Source organism: Trichechus manatus, unplaced genomic scaffold, assembly GCF_000243295.1.
Source record: "Trichechus manatus latirostris isolate Lorelei unplaced genomic scaffold, TriManLat1.0 scaffold00072, whole genome shotgun sequence".
Taxonomy (NCBI): Eukaryota; Metazoa; Chordata; class Mammalia; order Sirenia; family Trichechidae; genus Trichechus; species Trichechus manatus.
In genome coordinates, this window is record NW_004444008.1 from 6,497,152 (window position 1) to 6,520,227 (window position 23,076).

Below are 23,076 nucleotides of genomic sequence, written 5' to 3' on the forward strand. Positions count from 1 at the left end.
TTGACTCTAATTATAAAGTTTGGCGTTCCTGGGCAGTACAAATGGTTAACATGCTCGGCTGCTAACTGGAAGGTTGGAGGTTCAAGTCTACCCAGAGGTACCTCAGAAGAAAGACTTGGTGATCTACTTCCAAAAAATCAGCCATTGAAAACCCTATTGAGCACAGTTCTACTCTGACATGCATGAGGTGGCCGCGAGTCAGAGTTGACCTGACAACAACTGGTAGGTAGTAGAAATTATCAGCTTCAGTTAATGTATAGGTGTCATCCACTGGAGTAGCTTCTGGAGGGAAGAGAACATGTGTTATTCATTTCTGTAATCTCAGTAGCTTGCATGGATTAATTAGTTTCCTCACATATGATATTTTCAGCAATTGGCCAATTGTTCTATGCTCAGTGACTTGTAAGCTGAGACACATTATTAGTGGGTTAACTAATTCTTAGCCAAAGACTCATCAAAGTAGGGTTATATTTTTCTTTATCTATTCCTTGGGATTAATTGGTGCTTAGTGTTAAAGAATCATCCAAGTATCATTGATGAGATGAAATCTGAATCAGTGATTTATGAACCCACTTCCCCACTTGTTAACCAAGAATGTTATGTTGTTGTTAGGTGTCGTCCAAGTTCCGACTTACAGCAACCCTACGTTCAACAGAATGAAACACAGCCCAGTCCTGGGCTTCCTAATTAGAGGAATAAGAGAGGAACAAGGAATAAGAGACTATTAAATTAGAAACAAATGCATGTCTGCTTAAAACTTCTGCAGAGAATCTGATGTTAAGCCTAATAATCATTATGACCCAATTTAAATGACGAACGTTTTCAGTAAGAGTGTAATTTTATAAAACTATTAGAGGTCTCCCTGATGAATACAAAAAATATTAATCTTTTTCTCTACTTTCATGTCAATTTAAAAGTCTATTTTTAAAATATTTAGCGAAGCTCTTACAGCATTTTTAGGAGGTGTTGCCCTATAAATAATGGCCCCAGTTTAGTTTCCTGCTTTGAATTTAAAGGAATGTGAAATTCAAACCTTCTGCTCAAATCTCAACCAAGAATCATGTCTTAATGATCACTGTTGAGTCTGGGCAAGCTACTGCCTCTCAGTGAAGCAAATGAGGAATTTTTTTTGCTTTGAAATAGAAATAGAAGTTTACTTTTTTAATGGAATTATTCCTTTTTCTTATTGGAGACATTTGTTTGGCTTCCCTTTGAACGGCCTCAGGGCCGGCCAAGTCCTACGCAACAAGTCCCAAAATTTTTACCTTTAATTGGTTAAGATGGAAATCCAGACATAGGAATTAATTCAATACTTTTGTAACAATGCAGTTAAAAAAAAAACAAAACAACCGTTGGGTTTGTCCAACGAGTATGCACATTCTGATGCTGCCAATTATTTATTAGCTGGGTGACTTTGCAGAGCTTTCATTTTTCTTAATGGGGCCACTACTGGCATTTTAGGCAACAACATTCTTTGTTGTCTAGCACAGCCCCACGTGTTGTATCCTACCCACTAAGTGCCATCCTGATCATCAAAACGACTAAAATGCCTCGTCACATTTCCAAATGCCTGTTAGGAGGGACAGCACAATCTTTGGGTGAGAATCACTGAGAGACCATAAGCAGATAAAGAAGAAAAAAGTATGATAGGAAAAGAAAAAGGGAATGTAAAGTGTTCCTTTAAAATTTCTAGCAGTTAGTGGGAACAGCCCTGGTGGCACAGTGGTTAAGAGCTCATCTGCTAAGCAAAAGGTCATCAGTTCGAATCCACCAGCTGCTTCTTGGAAACTCTATGGGGCAATTCTACTCTGTCCTACAGGGTCAGAACCGACTCGACCGCACCTGACAACAACACAGCAGTGGAAACTGAGTAAATTTGTAGGAATAGAGTGAAAAGGACGGAAGGATCGAACAAAATTTACATATTAAAGAAAACAATACTTATTAAAATGCTATAACACAATCTGTGGGATGTAGCTAAAGATATATTCAGAAGCCACTTCATGGTCTTATATATTTACATTGATAAATAAGTAAGAGTAAAAATAAGTAATCAAATGTCTCATTAGGAGGTTGGAAAAAAGCCAGCTAAAGAAAGCAGAAAGAAGGAACTGACATAGATTGGAAGAAAAGTGAATGTAGTAGGCAATCAAACAGAAGTCACCTATTAGTCCACAGACACAGGGCAGGGTTGACGTCGAAGTCATTACGTTAGAAAAGAGACACTGGCTGAAACAGAAGTACATCAAAGAGCTAAAGATTTGGGGAGGAAGTCTTCAAACATTAAAAAAAAAAAAGTAACTCAGTCCACCCTCCTCTTCATGTTCTGCCCTATATCACAGGGGCTGCAAGTCTGGGCACCACATTCTATAAATCTCTCGTCTGTGAGCTTTCAATCAGACTCCACCAACGAGAGGCCTTCACCCAACATCTGGAAGGCAGAACGGAGTTAGATGTCATATGCTCCTGTCTCTGGCAGCAGAGGATACAGCACGGGCTTTGGAAGCTGTGAAGTTTGCAGCAATCTCTGTTCGTTCGTCTTGGGCATCACCTCCTCCAGGGTTGGCTTGACTCTGACCACTTGCTACAACTTCCGGGCTCTTTAAAAGCCAGAGTGACGTGGAGAACTACAGGTGTCTGTCTCTGACAGTCATTCCTCCAGCTCTTCAACTAGATTATAAGCGACCAATATCCTGAATTAAATTCCTTCCTACATCAAATGCCTAGAATAAAGTCTCTTTTCCTGACCAAACCTTGATTTATATCCTGACTTGACCAAGAAAATAGGGAATAATACAAATGTACAAGATGAAAAGGGAGAATAGAAAAGAAAAGAAATCCACATGTAGAAGAAATTAAAATAATAGATTTGTGGTATTGTCTTCAAATATGTAAAGATAATGTTTTCAATCCTATAGAAAAACATGGTGTTAATTATCCCCAGAAGGGATAAACAATCTAAGGAGTACAATTATTGCCATGTAGAATACCAAATTTATCAAAGAACTAACTTCTAAAAGAGCAACAAATTCAGATGCTTTAAATAAATTCTACCTAATGTTGGAAAGCCTGGTGGTGTAGTGGTTAAGTGCTATGGCTGCTAACCAAAAGATGGGCAGTTCGAATCCACCAGGCACTCCCTGGAAACTCTATAGGGCAGTTCTGCTCTGTCCTATAGGGTCGCTATGAGTCACATTGACTCGATAGCAATGTTTTGTTTTGTTTTAACGTTGAAGAATAGATAACATCGGTGTTGTTTAAATTGTTCCACAGGATACAAAAGAATGAACGGTTCCGGTGTCCTTTTTAATAAACTTAGTTCATTGTAGGACACAAAGAAACTTAAATCTCAATTACATTGAGAAACAGTAATGCAAAAATACTAAATACATTAAAAATACATCATCACTGGGTATTGATTCATACCAGGAATATAAGAATGGTTCAATATTAGAGAAATCTATTAATATATTTCACCATTTTAATGGGTCAAAAAACAAATATGAACCTCAACATAAATGTAATAAAGTTCAACCTGTGAAAAAATTAAGCCTCTATTTCTAACAAAAAATGTTAGTACAATAAACAACAGATCATTGTTTACTCTCGTTAATGTATTTGTATGTTTCTGCAAATGTGTATGTGTGTGCATGCGTGTATGTATGTCTATAGATGCATGTATCTATGTATCTGCATATCTGGAGTCCTTGAGTGGTGCAAATGGTTAAGAACTCAACTAAAAGCTGAAAGGTTGGTGGTTTGAACCTACCCAAATGCACCTCAGGAAGACAGGCCTGGCAATCTGCTTCTGAGAGGTCATGGCCTTGAAAACTCTATGAAGCAGTTCTACTCTGCACACATGGGGCTGCCATGAGTCAGAGTCGACTCACTGGCAACTAGGGACAACAACAACATTTACATATCTAGTGTACATATGCGAACACACACATACGTGTGTGTGTGTACATATATAAAATACACAAATATAAATATTGTTGTTCTTGTTGTTGTTAGGTGCCATCAAGTTGGTTCTGACTCATAGCAATCCCATAGGACAAAGTAGAACTGCCCCATAGGGTTTCCAAAGAGTGGCTGGTGGATTTGAACTGCCAACCTTCTGGTTAGCAGCCAAACTCTTAACCACTATTTTACCAGAGTATTTAAACCCAAAAGCCAGTATGATGGAAAACACTAAAAACACTACAATTAAGGTCAGGAATGACATAATTTTTATAATTAACAGTATTAAAATTATTTTGGAGATACTAATGATACAATTAAGGTCTCTAGGTGGCATTTAATTGACTATGCAAAGGCATTTGACTGTGTGGATCATAACAAATTATGGATACCATTTCAAAGAACTGGAATTCCAGAATACTTAATTGTCCTCATGAGGAACCTGTGCATAGACCAAGAGGCAGTCTTTCGAACAGAACGAAGGAATACTGCGTGGTTTAAAGTCAGGAAAGGTGTGTGTCAGGGTTGTATCCTTTCACCATACTTATTCAATCCATAGGCTGAGCAAATAATCTGAGAAGCTGACTATACGAAGAAAAACGTGGCATCGGATTTGGAGGAAGACTCATTAACGAGCCTCAGTTTGCAGATGGCACAACATTACTTGCTGAAAGTGAAGGGGACTTGAAGCATTTACTGATGACAATCAAAGACTACAGCCTTCAGTATGGATTACACATCAACATAAAGAAAACAAAAATCCTCACAACCAGACCAATAAGCAACATCATGATAAACAGAGAAAAGTCTGAAGTTGTCAAGGATTTCATTTTACTTGGATCCACCATCAATGCCCATGGAAGCAGCAGTCAATAAATCAAATGATGTATTGAACAAATCTGCTGCAAAAGACCTCTTTACAGTGTTCAAAAGCAAAGATGTCACTTTGAGGACTAAGGTGCGCCTGACCCAAGCCATAGTATCATCAGTCGCCTCATATGCATGCAAAAGCTGGACAATGACTAAGGAAGAGCAAAGAAGAATTGACGCCTTTGAATTATGGTGTTGACGAAGAATATCGAATATACCATGGACTGCCAGAAGAATGAACAAATCTGTCTTGGGAGAAGTACAGCCAGAATGCTCCTTAAAGGCAAGGATGGCAAGACTTCGTCTTACACACTTTGGACATATTATCAGGAGGGACCAATCCGTGGAGAAGGACATCATGTTTGGTAAGGTAGATGGTCAGTGAAAAAGAGGAAGATCCTCAACAAGATGGACTGACACAGTGGCTGCAACGATGGGCTCAAACACAGCCCGTTGTGCGGACGGAGCAGGACCGGGTGGTGTTTTGTTCTGTTGTACACAGGGTTGCTAGGAGTCGGAAGTGACTGGATGACACCTAACAACAACAACAACAGTTGGCTGAAATAGTTTGTACCCATCTGCTAACCTAAAAGTTGGTGGTTCAAACCCGCCCAGCAGTATCACCAAAGAAAAGGCCTGGCGATCTGCTTTCCTTAAGATTACAGCCAAGAAAATATTATGGGGAATTCTACTCTGTAACACCTGAGTTGCCATGAGTTGGAATTTACTTGATGGCAACTAACAACAACAACATCAATAAAGTTAAACAAGATAAAAAGTTAAGAGATATCAAAATTAAAATGGGGAGAATTTCAGGTGCTATGATTATATATCTAGAAAACTCAAGAGAATAGTCTTGATGAGTCTGTTGATTGATTGACTGTTGGGGGTGAGGAGAAGACAGAACTAGAGACAGAGAAAGAGAGAAGGAAGATTACGAATTCTTAGGTAACTAGAAAGAATGAATCACGGGTCACCATCTGAATTTGGAAAGACCAGAGAGGTCTTTGAGGCAAAGGAAGAAGCAGAGCTGGTTCTGGGATGTTGTGAACTTGCTGTGCTGAGGGTTAATTCCAGTGAGTGTGTCCGGTGGGTTATGCCAGGGGTGGAACTGGCAAGAGAAGAAAGATGGAGGCAGAGATCCGCAGCAAAAGCCGCAAGGCCACAGGTCTCATGGGCTGTGATGATGGTGATAGACACGAATATAAATCAGCGCCCTGAGGGAGAATATGGAGAAAGAATGGGCTCAGATTTTGTCATACACCTGGACTGAAGGAAGTGAAGACACAGGACCATGAAAAGAATGTGCTCCTACAGAAAGGTGGCAAGGTGGGCAATACAGGTCTTGGAGATCAAAGGAAGAACAAATGTGGAGGTCCCCATGATCAACTGCTTTGAGTGGTACAGGGAGGCCAAGGAGAATGGGGATTGAGAAAGGGCATTTGGGTTCGGTGATTGAGTGCCAGTCTCAACTGGAAGAGCTTTCAAAGACAAAGGAGCAGAAATTAAACTGGAAGGCATTAAGGGTGATTAGGTGGTTCATGAAGGAGCCCCTGGTTGCACAATGGTTAAGCACTCAGCTGCTAACCAGAAAGTTGGCTGTTCAAACCCACCCAGGGGCTCCATGGGAGAAAGACCTGGAGATCTGCTCCCATAAAGATTACAGCCTAGAAAACCCTGTAGGGCAGTTCTGCTTTGTCACATGGGGTCACTATGAGTCGAAAATGAATTGACGACACACAAAAACAATAACAACAGGTGGTTCATGGGTGGAAGCTGAAAATTATGCTTATGAAATTTTCACAATGAAAGGCAAAAGAGAAAAATGGAAGGGTAGGAGAATGAAGGAAGATTAGTTCATTTTAAAATTATGGAGGCCTGGGCATATTTGTCACCAAGAAAAAAGTGGGGAAGGAATGACATTGAAAGAGGAAAAGGGTATATTTGATGGTGAGGAATCGGGATAATAGGACCAAGAGTACCAGTTGGGTATTAGATTTCAAAAGTAGGATAACCATCTCCTGTGGGTGGGTAGGAAGACACAAGAAAAGTATGAGAGAGCAGGGAATGTATGTGATGGGCTGGTGGGAACAAGCTGCTGTTTACATTGGCGTCATCTTCCTGCAAGGAGCGATGTATATACAGGAACATTGGCTGGTGTAGGCACAAACATATGGAACCCATTATAGCTGTTCTCTGTAATGGGGCTGGCTTCCAACTTGCTTCCGAGTGTAGTTAAAGTGTTGACTTTAATCTATAATCTATAAAGATCAGTAGGATTTGGGATTCTGTTAACAAGAACTGCTTTCCCCCTTCTACAAAATTACCATGATTAAAATCATATGCAGAAGTCTGCTAATGGTCCCCAGACTTGCATCCTGGGTGCTTTCCAGGAAGTGCTTGTCCTTGATTCTTGCACCCCTGTATTAAGCCCATCTTAACTCACCTTCAAAAGAGCATAAAAGGCCAACTTGTATCACAACCCCTAGCAGGCAATCTTCTGATTGTCATTTAAAATTAAGTGTGGGACTCAGTGAAGCGATCTCTACTCTTTGTAGGGGCAGTTTCTCGCGGGCAGTGGTTTTCCCACTGTGATTCCTGAACCCTGGGGACTCCAGAGATGTCTGTGGGGCTGCCAGGGGTACATGGCAGGGGACTAACACCAGCTGTCACCCAGTCATTTGATACATAAGGCAAAAGGATTTTGCATAACAATTTGTTTGAAGAGAAGTTCTCAGGTCAAAAAGGAGATTGAAAGCAACTCCCTAAACCAGTGGTTCTCCAACTTCAGTGGGAGTCAGCCTCACCAGGAATGCTGGTGAAAACACAGATTGCAGGGCCCCACCGCTGGCTTTCTGAGTCATTAGGCGTGGGGTGGGGCCCAAGAATCTGTATTTCTAACAAGTTCCCAAGCGATTCTGGCGTCTCTGGTCTGGGATTATTCCCAGCAACAGCATCTCAGTTGCTTTCTCACAAGTCTTTGTCTAAAGTGGATCTTAAACTCCGAGGAGCCAAAGCTCATGAAAGACAGACCAGAATCTAAAAGTCACAACTGCATATCTTAGATCTCATGCGATGGCTCAATCTGTGTCCACCGGTGAACTCAGCTGTGTGAGTCAGAGTGTGTGTGTGTATGTGTGTACTAATGTGTGTGTACAAATGTGAGTGTATGTATGTGTGTGTGTGAGTGTACATGTGTATTAATGTGTGTGTACAAGTGTGTGAGTGTATGTATGAGTGTATGTGTGTACTAATGTGTGTGTACAAGTGTGTGAATGTATGTATGGGTGTATGTGTGTACTAATGTGTGTGTATAAGCGTGTGAGTGTATGAGTGTGTGCATGTGTGAGTGTGTACTAATGTGTGTGCAGAAGTGTGTGCGTGTATTATGAGTGTGTGCATGTGTGTGAGGGTGTGTGTGAGTTTACATGTGTACTAATGTGTGTGTACAAGTGTGTGAGCGTATGCATGTGTGCATGTGTGTGAGGGTGTGTGTATGAGTGTATTCTGTGAGTGTGTGTAGCATTTTGTGTGTGTATCAGCATGTGACTGTGTTGTATGTGGGTATGAGTGAGGAGTGTGTGTGTGAGTTGTGTATTTGTGTGTTGTGTGTGGGTGTGAGGAGTATGAGTATCTGTGAGTGTGTGTGTTGCGTGTGGGTGTGAGGAGGGTGTGTGTGTGTGTTGTATGTGGGTGTGAGGAGTGTGTGTGAGTTGTGTTACCTGAGTGTGGATGTGTGGGTGTGAGGAAGGTGTGTGTGTCTGTGAGTGTGTGTGTTGTGTGGGGGTGTGAGTGAGGAGTGTGTGTGGGGGAAACATTTTTATTAGCAGGGTTTTCCTAGGTGAAAAGGCCTTAGACTGTAAGGAACTATCCCTTCAAGTCATTGCTAAAAAAAGTGGAGCCTAAATTTGCAATTTCTAAGGAATTTTTTTTGCACATGATTACATTTTTTTGCACATGATTACAGCTTACTGAAAGTGTGCAAAATGCTTTAATATGTTTGCTCAAGAACGTGAACAGCCACATTTAACACAGGCTATTCACTCAATAAGTGGGGAGAACTCTTTGCAAATGAAGGTTGCAAACTATGTAATAACATGGGAAAAGCTTATCATTAACAACAATTAATTCTAGGAGGGCACACGTGGACATTAAGCCTGGGAGGAAGAGACGGGGAGGAGTACACGAAAAGGCTTACGAGGACATTATGCCAGAGACTGAGTCACATGGGGACTGGTTTTCCTTTCCATATATTTTCTGTTGGCTTGTTATGTTCGTAATGACAAATCACAGCATTTACAAATGCTGGCCTTCCCAGAAGTGAATATCCTGTTTTGCTGACATCCTGGGTAGGCCTGGCCTTAAGGTCACAGTGGGTCTCAAGGACACAGGGGCCCTGGGGCAGTGAGGGACGCAGCAGGAGGACTCCGCGGCTTCCTAGGCTCTTTCATCTGGTGTTCCGTTTGCCTGCGGGCTCACGGGGAACCTCTGCAGTCTGTCTGTTCCCTGCTCTTCTTGCCTCTAGCCTCTCATTTCCCTGCCTACTCATCTCCCGCTGGAAGGCTCAGCATCCGTAAGCTCAAGAGGGCAAAGGAAGAGAGAGAGGAACCAGGGCACACGGGGGAAGCCCACCTTCTAGTCTCTTTTTTGATCCATTTTATGTATTGTTGATTGACACAGAACTACAGAAAATGGAACCAGAAAGAACCTTAAAACCAAAAATCAACCAGTTGCTGTTGCGTGGGTTCTGACTCATGGCGACCCTTTGCGTGTTAGAGTAGAACTACTTGGTAAGGTTTTCAATGGCTGTGACCTTTTAGAAGTAAATCTCCAGGGCTTTCTTCCAAGATGCCTCTGGGTAGACTCAAACCATCATCCTTTCAGCTAGTAGCTGAGTGCTTAATACCATTTGTGCCACCCAGGGACTCCAGAAAGAGACTTAAACAGACCCCCATAAAATATACGTATGTGTGTCCGTGTGTGTGCACACCCCCACACACAACACACTCTCTCCCTCTCACACACACATTCACACTGAAGAAACAGAAAGGCCTGGACCTGTCTGGATTCCTCCATTGCCAAGTGGAGATGTCAGACTCCCACAGGGCACCCTCTGCCCCATTAGGGCCTCTCTCTGGGGGTCTGTGCCCAGATGTCCATACTCACCGATGGAGTTGCCAGGTGTCCCCTTGTCAGGCTACCAGGGAACAGGGTTAGGTTATGCTTAAGGAAACATTTTTAATGGCTAGTCCAGGGCTATGGAGGTCACTCGAGCTCAGACAGGTTGTGCTGGGCTCCATGACCTGGGAAGTTGAGCTCAGAGGCTTGGCCAAGAACATCCGGATTTCTTCTCCCACATCTTGAATTTCATCCCTTAATTTCTGTATGGCTCCTATAGGACCCATTCTCCCTGTGATTCCCCTCCAAATCCTGTCTCCAACTCCTGCTTTTCTGTTTTCTACTTATAACACTGTGCTCACAATCATCCAGCAGCCTCACCTGCAGGAAAAATGGCAAGAACAAAAAAATTAAGCTAAAGAAACTGCACTCTTATTCTTGCTTAATGTCCATGTCTTCTTTCCAAGGGTTTTTCTTGTGTTCTTAGAGACTTTTGCTCACAATATGCATGCCGTTTGCATGCTCAAGGTCTCACATTCTGTATCTACCTAGATCTCATGGAACAGGTTACTGGGCAAAGGCTGGTGCTAAAGGCAGGCATATTGACAAGGACAAATGCCCAGATAGCCAGTGAGGAGGAAAGAAAACAAAAAAAACTATAGAAAACAGATTTAAGAATATCAAATGGAATATGGGGGCAGATGGTCCTACAGTACTGTTATGGATTGAATTTTGTCCCCCCAAAATGTGTGTCAACTTGGCTAGGCCATTATTCACACTATTGTCTGGTTGTTCTCTATTTTGTGATTTGACGTAATTATCCTATGTGTTGTAAATCCTAACCTCTATGATGTTAATAAGACAGGATTAGAGGCAGTTATGTTAATGAGACAGGACACAATCTACAGGATTAGGCTGTATCTTGAGTCAATCTTTTCTGAGATATAAAAGAGAGAATCGAGCAGAGAGGAGAGGGACCTCATGACCTCCAAGTAAGAAGAGCCAGGAGCGGAGCGTGTCCTTTGGAACCAAGGTCCCTGTGCTCCAAGTGTGCTCATGCAAACACATGCAGTGCAAACACTCATGTGCAAACATACACACACTTCTCTAAATGCACTCACACATGCAAATACACCAATACCTCTCCAAGTCCACTTGTGCACATACATGTGTACATACATGGTCAAACACACACACGTCTCCAAGTGTGCCTGTGCATGTATGTGTAACCATACACACACACGCACACCCCTTTGAAGATGGTGGCAAGACCCCAAATAGGGATGAATGTGTTCACCATCCCTGTCCTTGGACCACATGAATAATAACATTATTATGTAATTCCCTCTTGCTTTAAGAGTTGAGTAATCTAAACTGTCCACATTTTTTAGGGAAAGCTATAACATTAACACAGAAGAATAGAAACTGACATTTATTTGGCTAGACAAAGCGCTAAGAGCTTTACGTGTTAATCTCATTTAATCCTTAAAGGAATCCTATACAGTAGAAAGGAGCCCAGCTGCTCCTTGGAAACCTTGGAGCAGTTCTACTCTGTCCTACAGGGTCGCTATGAGTAGGAATCAACTCAACGGCATTGGGTTTAGTTTTTTTGGCTTATACAATAGGTACTCATTATCCTCATTTTACAGATGGGCTCACTAGGGCATAAATGGCTTAAGTAGCTCATCAAGGTCACAGTATTTAATTGGCAGGGCCAGGACTTGATCCCCGACCATCTGTTCTAAAGCACCATGCCATACGTGGCAGCTCACCTTGGCATGACGGGTCTCATGGGCATGGACTTTCCATCCAACTTAAGATACACATGGGGGGATTTTAAGTTCTTGCTTGCTCTTTTGTGGCTGATAGTGAGAGATTTATAATATTTTCTACGTCAGAACTCTTCATATACTGGTGGATAATTTCTTAGATTACCTGTCATTGAGAGTGGAGTATCTGACTGGCAGAAACGGAAGCTAATGTCTAAATAACGCATGTCACTCCAAGATGCCCCTCTCTCTCTTTGTGTCCAGGAGCAGAAGGATGCGAGGCCCAAGAGAGCCCTTGGGAAGGGGCTGCTCTGCAGGGACACATGATTTGGGGTACCAGAAGGCTTCACCATTTCCTTACATTGGCTTTGGCATGTTTATAAATCAAAAGCAGTCACGAACATGCATTTATCCATTCCACAAATGCATGCTTGGTACTTAGTATGTGCAGGCACATAATAGACCATGGATGCAGTGGTGAAAAATGAGCAACAAATACCACCAATCAACCCCCACCTGAGCCATGGGATCCCAGAGCATCAACCACAGAGAGAACACAAACAGCAAAATAGATACGCACGCACATCAGGTGCAAGAAGTACCACGAAGACAAGTATCTGGGGCAAGGAAATCAAGAGTGGGGCTGTTTTCATTAGGGTGGTGAGGAACGGCCGGATGGATGAAGGCTTCCTAGAGTTAACAATCCGTGAGCAGAGCACAATAGGAGTCTCTCGGTGGTACATACAGTTAACCTGCTTGGCTGCTAACTGAAAGGTTGGAGGTTCAAGACCACCTACAATCATCTCAGAAGAAAGGTCTGGTGATCTGTTTCCAAAAAATTAGCCATTGACAATCCTATGGAGCACAGTTCTACTCTGACACACATGGGCTCCCATAAGTCTGGGTAGACTCTATGGCAACTGGTTTTAGAGCACAACAAAGACAAGAAGAAGATCCAGCCAACATTGAAAATGTGTTCTAAAAACCTCTTCCTCAGACCCAAGAAAAGTTTAAAACAATGAGAAAGCTTCAAACATGAAGTCCCTACAGAGATGAATCAAAATAAAAGGAAAAAAGTCAAGCAGATGCTAAGTATGATCATATGTTGGAATGATGAGATGTGAAGACGAATAAGACAAATTCTTTTATCCACAAGCACTTTTTTCATTTTCATGTGATTAATATGCTCCAGATCCTGGGCTTTCTGCAGAGATTAACTTGGGAACTTACATACAAAAATGGCTTTTCAGTGATATTATAGCCATTTACCTCCTTTTCATCATTTTCAAAAGGAGAAGTGACTACTTACCTCACTGCATTTTCATGGGGATTATATCAGGTCATGAAATAATGAGCAAAGCAAAACCAGGTTGAGAGGGGGCATTGGCTCGGTGTACTTAGCAGCTATGCACTGGGTGCCTGTAGACCGACGGCCTTAAGACTGCTCGGGAAGTGGGTGGGGGCAAACCATTCACACACATACACACACACATACACACACAGGTGAGTAGATCATTACATGCCAGGTACTCTCTGGATGGCCCAGGGATACCCAAATCCAAGACTATTAAAACTGAAATTGCAAGACTCAGCTCCACACTACCCTCATTGAAGGAATCCTTAGCAACTACTCAGCAATGTTTGAATATTCTCAATAGAAACCAAAGGGAAGATGGCCAGTGCCCACCATTCCAGGGTGAGCACCTTCAGGCATCAGAGTGTTCCCAGGATTATATCCTGCTATGACCTGGTTAGGAATTATTCATCTATCGGCTGAGAAACATGGCCGCTTTGGATCTCCAATAGATTCACAGTACTTTCCAATAAAGGAGAATGCTTCCCAGGGATCTTGCCTGGGGACATAGGCTCTGTGCTCTATCCCACAGAAAGTTCTTCAATGCCTGCTGAATGGACTGTGGGCGCTGTATTAGTGCCCTAGGGCTGCTATAACAATGTACCACAAACTTAAAACAAAAGATATTTACTGTCCACATTCTGGAAGCTAGAAGACTGAATCAGGGTGTCAGCAAGGCCGTGATTTTTCTGAAGCCTCTAGGGGAGGATGCTTTCTTCTCTCTTCCAGCTTCTGGTGGCCCCAGGTGTTCCTTGACTTGCAGCTGCAGCATAACTCTGTTGTTACATGGTCATCTCTTATCAATGGAATGTGTCCCCCCAAAATATGTGTCAACTTGGCGAGGCCACGATTCCCAGTATTGTGTGGTTGCCCTCCATTTTGTGATTTGATGTAATTATCCTATGTGTTGTAAATCCTTGCTTCTATGCCTGTTGTGTTGATCCTATTTGGGAGTGAGCTATACATTATGCTAATGAGGCAGGACACAATCTACAGAATTAAGTTGTATCTTGAATCAATCTCTTTTGCGATATAAAAGAGAGAAGTGAAGAGAGAGGAGAGGGATCTCCTATCACCAAGAAAGAAGAATTGGAAGCAGAGTGCATCCTTTGGACCCAGGGTCCCTGCACTGAGAAACTCCTAGACCCAAGGGAAGATTGATGACAAGGACCTTCCCCCAGAGCCGACAGAGAAAGCCTTCCCCTGGAACCAGCACCCTGAATTTGTATTCTAGCCTCCTAGACTGTGAGAAAATAAATTTCTGTTTGTTAAAGCCATCCACTGGTGGAATTTCTGTTATAGCAGCACTAGATAACTAAGATACCATCTTCCCTCTGTGTCTCTTTGTCTCTGTGTTTCATCTCCTCTTTTGTAAAGACTCCACTCATACAGTTAAGACCCACCCTTCTCCAGCATGACCTCATGTTAACTTAAATGATCACATCTTCAAAGACCATATTTTCAAACAAGATCATATTCTCAGGTAGAGGGGGTTATGACTTCAACATATTTTTTGGGAGATACAACCCATAACAGGAGTCATATCTGTTTGTGTGTAGCAGGGGTGCTCAAGATTTTAATTTAAAATTCATTTTTTTTCCAATTAGTGTCAATAATAATAGACACAGAAGTGAACTTAGATGTTTATTCCTTTGACTGTTTTCAAATATCTCAGTGTTTTGAGAAAAGTTTATATACATGTAGAGAAAGAGTGCCATATTCCACACATATTTAGGTTTTCCAGGTTCTAGTTTTGGAACAGATTGTGGATCATTATGCTTTCACTTGATAGAATAAAATCTCCATTTAGCTGGACATTTATGAAGACTCAGGTTTTATTTTCCTGACTAAAGACACATCTATGAAGCAAGTTCTTAATACTGCTTACAATCATTTGTCAGAAAGAAAAATCACAGAGTTCATAGAACTACCAGAACCATAGACTCATGCTGGCCAATTTTCTAAGACAATCCATGTTAATAGATAAGGGAGGAGAAGAATATGAAAGTCAAAAGATATAGTAAGAGAGTAAAAGAGAACAATTCTGTAACCATGGAAAGCCCTAAGATGAATGGCAGCTATGAACGGTGGTGAGTTCAATGAGAAATATGCTCACAGATAAATTTTATCTTTTTACGGAAACCAGCTCTGGCCAGGACTCTGGAGATCATTTTAAAATCTTCATATTTTGATAAAGTATATAGGAGAGTAACAGTCAATCTTAAAGAATATGATTTTATCAAAGAATCTCTAAATGTTCAATAGTTGTAACCATAAGATGAATTCCAGCTGTTGACAAAGGCCTTACCTTTCTTTCATATATATATATATGTACAAAGGAAATCAAACCAATCATTTAGGCAAAACTATCCAGAAAGAAGGCCAAGGTCTTGGGAGAAGCATGCTTCACCTCTACTGCAAGTGCTAGATATCTTACAGAAAATAATGTATGGGCTTTACAGAACCTGGTGTCTGGAATAGGAAAGACGATCCTAGGAAACTGCAGGGTGTACATTCCTGGGGGCTGTTCATATTCTAAACAATTTCCAGGTGCATTTAAATGGCACCTCTGCCTGGGATGAGCCCATCTGAGCATAAGCACATAAATGCCCCAGTGCTCCAAGGGTGGTGGTGGTGATGATAATGGACGGCCTCTGATGTCCTCGTGCATCTGATTGGAAGCAGATAATCTGCTTAACAGGAACTGGTCCAACCTCCCAGTTTCCCAGATACTCAGACCTGAAAAATGATGACAGGAGCGCAGCTCACCTTGCTGAGGGCCATTATTGCACAGTTTCAAGGCTCCAAGTCTGATGAACTGAAGTGCATTGCAGGACTGGAAGCCCACATGTGTGCATATATACCTGCACCATGGAAGGAGGATTGGAGAGAAGCTGTCCATGATCACAGGATGGGAATGGGAGGGGGGATGGGGCCTCGGATGGAAACTTGAACCAGAAGCCTGACAAGAAGAGATTTTTCTGAAATGGACAAGCTTCATGATATATGGGTTGATTGGTGTCCTCCAGAAAAAAATACACTGAAGTCCTAACCCTCACTGCACCCCCCAAAAAAACCCACAGCCACTGAGTCTATTCTGACCCCTAGTGACGCTATAAGACCCTATAAGACAGGTAGTTGGAAAAAATGGCCTTGGTGATAGAAAAGTTGCCAGAGAACAAATGATAGAATTTTGCAAGACCAATGACTTCTTTATTGCAAATACGTTTTTTCAACAACATAAACAGCGACTATTAACCTGGACCTCACCAGATGGAATACACAGGAATCAAATTGACTACATCTGTGAAAAGGAAGATGGAAAAGCTCAATATCATCAGTCAGAACAAGGCCAGGGGCCAACTGCAGAACAGATTGTCAATTGCTCATATGCAAGTTGAAGTTGAAGTTGAAGAAAATTAGAACAAGTCCACTTAGAGAGCCAAAGTATGACCTTGAGTATATAACACTTGAATTTAGAGACCATCTCAAGAATAGATTTGATGCATTGAACACTAATGACTGAAGACCAGATGAGTTGTGGAATGACACCAATGACATCATATATAAAGAAAGCAAGAGGCCATTAAAAAGACAGGAAAGAGAGAAAAGTCCAAAATGGATGTCAGAAGAGACTCTGAAACTTGCTCTTGAACGTCGAGTAACTAAAGTGAAAGGAAGAAATGATGAAGTAAAAGAGCTGAACCGAAGACTTCAAAGGGCGGCTCAGGAAGACAAGGTAAAGTATTATAATGACATGGGCAAAGACCTGGAGATAGAAAACCAAAAGGGAAGAACATGCTTGGCATTTCTCAAGCTGAAAGAACTGAAGAAGAAATTCAAGCCTCGAGTTGCAATATTGAAGGATTCTACAAGGAAAATATTAAATGATGCAGGAAGCATCAAAAGAAAATGGAAGGAATACACAGAGTCACTACACCAAAAAGAATTAGTCGACATTCAACCATTTCAGGAGGTAGCATATGATCAGGAACCAATGGTATTGAAGGAAGAAATCCAAGCTGCCCTGAAGGCACTGGTGAAAAATAAGGCTCCAGGAATTATAGAATACGAACTAAGATGGTTCAACAAATGGATGCAGCACTGGAAGTGATCACTCGTCTGTGCTAATAATTTGGAAGACAGCTACCTGGCCAACTGACTGGAATAGATCCACATTCATGCCTATTCACAAAAAGGTGATTCAACCGAATTCGGAAATTATTGAACTATATTGTACACAAGTAAAACTTTGCTGAAGATCATTCAAAGCTAGCTGTACCAGTATATCGACAGAGAGCTGCCAGAAATTCAAGCTGGATTCAGAGGAGAACTTGGAATGAGGGACAGCATTTCTGATGTCAGATGGATCCTGGCTGAAAGCAGAGAATACCAGAAAGATGTTTACCTGTGTTTTATTTATGCAAAGGCATTCAACTGTGTGGATCATAACAAATTATAGATAACAATGTGAAGAATGGGAACTCCAGAACACTTAATTGTGCTCACAAGGAAGCTTTACAAACATCAAGAGGCAGTCATTCGACCAGAAGAAGGGGATACTTCTTGGTTTAAAGTAAGGAAAGGTGTACGTCAGTGTTGTATCCTTTCACCATACTTATTTAATCTGTATGCTGAGCAAATAATCTGAGAAACTGGACTATATAAGGAAGAATGTGTTATCAGGATTGGAGGAAGACTCATTAACAATCTGTGGTAGGCAGATGACACAACCTTGCTTGCTAAAAGTGAAGAGGACTTGAAGCACTTACTGACGAAGATCAAAGACCACAGCCTTCAGTATGGATTACACCTCAACATAAAGAAAACAAAAATCCTCGCAAATGGGCCAATAAGCAACATCATGATAAACGGAGAAAAGATTGAAGTTGTCAAAGATTTCATTTTACTTGGATCCACAATCAATGCCCATGGAAGCAGCTGTCAAGAAATCAAAGGACATATTTCATTGGACAAATCTGCTGTAAACACCTTTTCAAAGTGTTAAAAGCAAAGATGTCACCTTGAAGACTAAGGTGCATCTGACTCAAGCCAGGATGTTTCCAATTGCCTCATATGCATGCGAAAGCTGGACAACGAATAAGGAATACTGAAAAAGAATTGACTCCTTTGAATTGTGGTGTTGGCAAAGAATATTGAATATACCATGGACTGCCAAAAGAATGAACAAATCTGTCTTGGAAGAAGTATGGCCAGAATGGTCCTTAGAAGCAAGGGTGGCAAGACTTCAATTCACGTACTTTGGACATGTCATCAGGAGGAACCAGTCCCTGGAGAGGGACATCATGCTTCCTAAAGTAGAGGGTCAGTGAAAAAGAGGAAGACTCTCAACAAGATGGACTGACACAGTGGTTGCAACAATGGGCTCAAGCATAACATGATTGTGAGGATGGCGCAGGACCGGGCAGTGTTTGTTCTGTTGTACATAGGCTCGCTATGAGTCGGAACTGACTGGATGGCACCTAACAACAACAAAAATGATGTCTGTACTTCCCCTTTTCCTTTGGGAATCAGGTCCAGAATTTTAAGGTGGTACACTAGTCTGTTGTGGTTGTTGTCAGGTACTGTGGAGTCGGCTCCAACCCATAGCGACTCTGTATAACAGAAGGAAATGTTGCCCAGTCCTGTACCATCCTCACAAACATCGCTTTGCTTGAGCCCATCATTGTAGCTGCTGTGTCAGTGTGTGAGGTTGACACATTGTTCTAAGAGATTCAAAAATGAGAATGATTAAGGGCTCTACCTGTTAGATTAACTGGAGAAGTTGGTTATTGTCTCACAAATTTGAGAAAATGAGATATTCATCTAAATTTAATTTTTACTTGCTATATTCACCTTGAATATTTCAGTTGATTTTTACCCTTTAATGTTAATCATTCAGGCAGTTAAATATGCTATTTTAGATAACAAAGAATTCAAATAATTTGACATAACAGAACTAGAAAATATCCCATAGAATATTACTAATGAAGTCTTTCATAAACTTAAAGTTATTAAGCATTTGAGTTCCAAAAGACGTGTCATCAGATATCATCAAGTCCTGAAACTCCAAAGTTCAAGAAAGCATATAGATAATGAATCCTGATAACCCAGGAATCAAGATAACCACTTATAAATGGGTGATTAAGTCTGGAGAAGTAAAAATTCTTGTCTCAAAATAAATCACTGCAATTAATACTCAGCAAGTAACTTTTCTGATTTAAGCCTATAGGGGAGATTCAATAAGTTCACCAAATGTAGTTCAAAAAAGGATCAAATACTGAACAAAATCAGCCTTAACTTGTACGTAATTGTAAAACTGAAACACTGCCCGCTCTGTGAGGTTGCCTCCTACTGCTGACACTTCTATCTTATACTCAAGGGAAAGCAGTGCCCACTAGTCAGTAAATGCTGTTTGATGAAAGAAGAACAGCAAGTTGAAGAAAACATTTGCTTCCCTGGTAGGATATTCTTTGTTAAAGAGTATGAACGGACCCAACCCATCAGAAAGGTGTTTGGATGGAGTTTTAAGGGAGCAGGCAGAACCTGCACGGGAGCTGGTTAACATGTTTCAACCCAAGTTACCTGCCACAAGCTGGCTTCTCTAGAGAAGCAAAACCAGCGCAGTGTATAAATATATATATATATAGATTTATATCAAGGAGATGGCTCACATGGTTGTAAAGGCTGAAACGTCCCATGTCTGCAGGTCAGGATGGAGGCTTCTCCTGATTCAGGTACCCACAGGGGCTGGTGAAACCATGATCAGCAGTTCAGACAGCAGCGCTCTTGCTCAGAGGCTGCAAAGACTGATGAATCTGAAGATTGGCAGGCAAGGTGGCAGGTAAGCTGCTAGCTCAAGTCCCAAGAACCAAAGGTCAGACAAACGGGAACCAGCTACAGGATCCAGTGCAAGCAAAAGCCCCCAAGCCTTGCCAGAAAGTCCACCTATATTGGATGCAAGTGACACACGTAAGGAAACTCCCTTTCAACTGACTGGCTAATTACAGCAGATCCCATCATGGCGGTCATCACATTGTATCAGATCTTATCATGGAGGTGATCACATCATCACACGACTGTCAACTACATCAAAACTGCCAAACCACTGAGAAGCGTGGCCCAGCCAAGTTGACACATGATCTTAACAATCACATTACCTGTTGGGTTACCTTGGACAACTCCAAAAACCTTGAGTTTCTATAGAATGGGGGCTAACAATACTAAGACTACATAGTGTTAACAATCACTTCCAGGCATTGATGTACATAGAGTTTTAAAACTTCAGAGCCATGAAAGGCTGTGTCAAACATTTTGTGGAACCTGCCCTGCTGAAGCACAGATCCACACCCAATCTTGCTGGCACCAAGCCTGCTGTCTTTCCTCTCTTAATCCCTGTCGAGGGTTTAAACAAGATAATGGAGATGAAAATACTTAATGGGGCTAATAAATGGCAAGTATGTATTGCTTACTTGCATCTCCTTTGTAGACAAAATAAAATAATCCTGAGGGATACTGAGAGATGAAAGATAAAGAGAACAGAACAATGAAGTTATGTTTTTATGCATCTAAGTAAACAGAGTATGGGTCCAGTTTCATTCAAGCCTGCTAGACTACCATTTTAAAAGTGCCCCTTCCTGATCTTTCACACACGGTGCTCTTGTGTCACTCCTGGAAAGCTAGACACTGCAGTCTTTGTGATCCTTGACTATCTCTTTGAAGTTGATATGGACACCTGATGGGGTGTTTGATGAGGAGCTGAGCCTTTGGACCTATAGGAGGTCAAGTTTCCACAGGGAAGTCCCTATAGGGGTGCTGCACCAAACACTAGGTGATAAAGTACAGGCACCCAGCACTCCATTTAGTTGTAGAAGTGAGAAACCCAGATTTTCCATCCAAATTGAAAACAAACAGCACACTCTCTGACTATAATGCAAATATTTAGGCAAGGGATTAGGGAGTTGATTTTGGGTTGATTTCCTGTAGAAACTCTCAATGTGAGAATTATTCCCTAGGTATAATTAGGTGATTTGCAAGTACAATAATCACTCATTCAGTGCTATTCAGGGTACAGGGTACTGAGACATGTCATTTGGTAGCAGCTGAGAAAACGCTGAGTCCTTCTAAATGCTCTACTCTCCAGGGAAGACAAGAGAGAAATTATTATAATGAAACATACTCATCTAGTCATCTATATATTATTGTAATGAAACATACATCCTTGACAGATGTTTCTGTGTAATCCATTGCACTTTGTTTCACCAAATGAGGATGCTCACGGTAGAGTTCTGAAAACCATAATTTTTTTCCCCCCAATTGCCGTTGATTAGATTGCAACTCATGGCAACCCCCTATGTGTCAGAGTAGAACTGTTCTCCATGGGGTTTTCAGTGGCTGGTGTTTGGGAAATAGATCACCAGGACTTTTTTCCCATGTGCCTATGGGTGGACTCAAACTGTCAACTCTGCCGTTAGCAGCCAAATGCTTCAGAGTTTGTGCCACCCAGCCACTGGAAAATCATAATGACCTTACACAAATACAAGGCTTTGTGATTCAATTGTTATTTTAATCAAACACTATCAGGTGACTGCAAATAGTGACAGGGAATATCAAGCACATCCAGTATAATCCATAGAAGGAGGGGCGATGGCTGTAAGGTCAGTCAGAATGATAGAAGGGAAAGTGAAGGAAATTAAGTAGTAGTAGGAATTAATTTTCCCCGTATCACACGTAGAGGTACACAGAGAGTTCTGTTTCACTCTTTTCCTGAATGGCCTAAAATGGCGGCTCAGTTGGCCTACATCACCTGTGTGGGATTCCCTATATATTTTATTCTCGTCGTCATCCTATTTTCTTGCTATCTTCCCGTGCAGATGGGTGTCATATTTTTCCTTAGGAAGCTTTTAACATCAGAATTATTAGCTTGGCTACTGTTGGGTCCTGTTGAGTTGATTTTGACTTATAGTGACCTCATGTGACAGAGTAGAACTGCTCCATAAGGTTTCCTAGGCTGTAATTTTTACAGAAGGAGATCACCAGTTCTTTCTCTGGTGGAGCCGCTGGGTGTGCTGAGATTGCCAACCTTTCAGTTAGCAGCCGAGCACCTAACCATGGCACAGCCAGGGCTCCTTCGACTTGGCTAGCACCCGTGTTTCAATATTTTATCCTTTTTTTTTTTCAGTTTATAGTTGAAAAGAATGAAAACATGCCATGCACTTAAGTGTAACTTTTCAGACTATTAGGTTCTTTTCTGAATCTTTCACTTCTCCTTTATTTTCTCCATCCATTTAGAACAACTATTAAGAATGTATGAGCTCATTTTGGTTTTTTCTTCACTCATTCACTAGAATTCCACTTTATGCAAGTTCTCATTTGTGTATCATTTCTCTTACTTCACCAGAGCACTGCTGACTCTCAATGTCTAAGTTAATTTTTTAATTACTAAAACCCAGAAAGCACAGAGCCGAAATCAATGTGTTCACATGGAAACGTGTCTGTTTCATAAACGCCAGGTAGAATTCATGATTTCATTTCTAGATTTGCAAATATTTATTTGCCCCCATGCTTATCAGACAGCACACAGAGCCTCCAGCTAAAAGCTCTCTTTACGAGGAAAGAGCTTTGCCAGTTCAAACGCTGACTCAAACATCTTGTGGTATTATCCAAAACCCATTGCTGTCGAGTCGATTCCAACTTATAGCGACCCTACAGGACAGAGTAGAACTGTCCCACGGAGTTTCCAAGGAGCACCTGGTGGATTTGAACTGCCGACCTTTGATTAGCAGCTGTAGCTCTTAACTACTACGCCACCAGGGTTTCCTTGTAGTATTAGGATGACAAAGTCAGCTGCCGCCACATGGAACTCTTCTTTCTTACATGTTCTTCCTTGTCGTTCCCACTGCAACATCCCTAAAATTCTTACATTTTCTGGTGAATTTTATGACAATTACTACTTTACAACAAATTCATTTCCAGTAAGTTTTTTTAACAAGGCCTGTTAAATAA

General features: G+C 41.5%; 1 protein-coding gene across 1 annotated transcript in view; it reads right to left on the reverse strand.

Annotated features, from left to right (window-relative positions):
- ADAMTS16 (ADAM metallopeptidase with thrombospondin type 1 motif 16) overlaps positions 1–23,076 on the reverse strand; it is a 225,964-nt gene that overhangs the window by 64,245 nt on the left and 138,643 nt on the right. The gene's annotated exons all lie outside the window — the stretch shown is intronic.